Source organism: Lactuca sativa, chromosome 1 (assembly GCF_002870075.4).
Source record: "Lactuca sativa cultivar Salinas chromosome 1, Lsat_Salinas_v11, whole genome shotgun sequence".
In the NCBI taxonomy this organism is placed as follows: domain Eukaryota; kingdom Viridiplantae; phylum Streptophyta; class Magnoliopsida; order Asterales; family Asteraceae; genus Lactuca; species Lactuca sativa.
The window spans coordinates 177,927,944-177,930,107 of NC_056623.2; positions in this window are offsets into that span (position 1 = coordinate 177,927,944).

A 2,164-nucleotide genomic window follows, 5' to 3' on the forward strand; every position below is an offset into this window, starting at 1 on the left:
TATACCTACAATTACATAGGGTATACTCCCAAGGTTATATATAATAAGGATCCCATAGGCTAAGAATGTGTGGTTTCGCTCTACTTCCTTTTCCTCGTTGGGATGTGGATATAGAGTAGTATCACATATTCAAAGGCCTATCGGATCTAAGCTATATATGATTTGTATAACCTATGTAACCGTAGCAGGACTCAATATGGATCACCCAGTGAAATGTTAATAATCTCTTAGGATTCTTTAGACATTTCCATTCTCGCACGAACCCTGTAGAAAACCCTATCCACTTCAGTGCTTGACATAAGAGTTGATTCAGACCCAGAAGAGGTTCATTAAGAAGATTTCTAGTTCGGAAATAAATGAACTAGGTCGAGACTATTGAAATCACCAAGTACCTATATCTTTTAGGGACATCGGTGAGAAATTCGCCTAAACTTCTGAGATTTCCAGTCATCCATCATGGAGTGATGACACCCAGAGCCGGAGTCGGAAGTAAGGCGGAATAAAAAATTCAATATGTCTTCACGATAAAGGAACCCTAGGTAACTATCCGAAGAAAACCGACGTCGGTCCCAGTCAGGGATATGAGGTAGACCGAGGGAGCCAGTTCATGGAACCCGAGAAGTGTCTTTTCCTCGTGTTCGTCACGCTAATACACCCATAAAATAATACTATTTAGTGAGTTAGTGATCACACTACTCACGTTATGTGTTAGGTAAATCGTCATTTCCCGTTGCAAGTAATACGATTAAGGTGAATCCCCACACCTCTATTCGGGTGTTTAGCCATAAGTCTTCATGAGCCTTTTCTTCCCGCGGTTTTCGTTCCGAACTGTTCTCAAATCATTCCAAGACGGAGAGTGAACCTTTCCCAGTATAAAGGTAACTTAGTAGGAACGACTCCCATCTTATGGCTTTTCCGATACTCATACTCCTACCTTGAATACCCGGACTACATCATAGGGATGTAGGTCGACACTCAGACAACCAATATCCGAGGCATGGGAAAATTTTATGCCTAATATAGTAAGGACAGATACGTCTAAGGGTTAACCATCGTCTCTCATCAGCTTGTGTTCCCTTCCGTGAAGGAAAAACCATGCCTCCGAAGAAGCGTAACCCATCCGCTGGCAAGAAACCGACTCTCCTATTCGATGAAGCTACTTTCCAGGCTGCAGTCTCGGCAGCCGTTGCAGCTGTCATGGCTCAACTGAATGCTAACAACGCCAATGTTAGCAAGAGCCCTATCGGGAATTCCGATCCTAGTAGTGGATAGCAGCAACCAACCTCTATGTACCCAGCCACCCAAGAACCTCAACCAAATCCACTGAAAAGAAAGCTCAAGAACAAGGAAGGAAGTACCTCGGCTCAAGGACCTTCCGAAGGGCAACGAAGTGGATAGGGTTTTCTACAGGGTTTATAGTCTTATTCTTTTAGTTCAGAGCACTTAGGCCCCTTATTCTTTTAGTTCAAGGACCTTCCAATCTGTCAAACTCCGAAATCCAGGGCGGAAACGTTCCGAGGTGGAGTTGACGTCATGTTGAGTATCACAACCAATGTACATAGTAAGCAAAGTAAACAACCATTACATTACATTTGAAAATTTACAATTGTTTGAAAACCAAGTGTTGCAAGTGTTATACATATGTATAAATATAAACAAAAGCAAGACATGACTTCTATGTACTCCGTCTTTGCCAAAAGGATCATCGGGTACCTGTCTAATGTGGACCTGAGAATACAAGCAGTTTGAAAATCAGCATAAAGCTGGTGAGTTCATAAGTGGTTTGTTTTCTGAAAATGAACAAGTTTCCTTTCTGTTTCTAAAAAGTTATGAATCCAAGAAAATCCCATATTTTCTTATACGTAAAGTTTAGTTATCCGTTCGTTACACAAGTGTGGTTATGTACAGTTCGGTTATCCCAGGAAAAACCCTTATTTTCCTGAAAGTTAGGTTACTACGAAAGTTACGTTCTGAAAACACGGTTATCCTTGTAAAGTGTATTAGTTGAAACACGTATATAAAACTAATAAGTAAGTATCAAAGTTTTCATAAATCTAGATTGCGAGTTCTATAACCATACTAAAGACTAGATAAGGCACGTAACTGGGCCTATATCACAATATGACATTTGTCACCCTTGAACCTTTCGGTTCGGCTGTAGCTA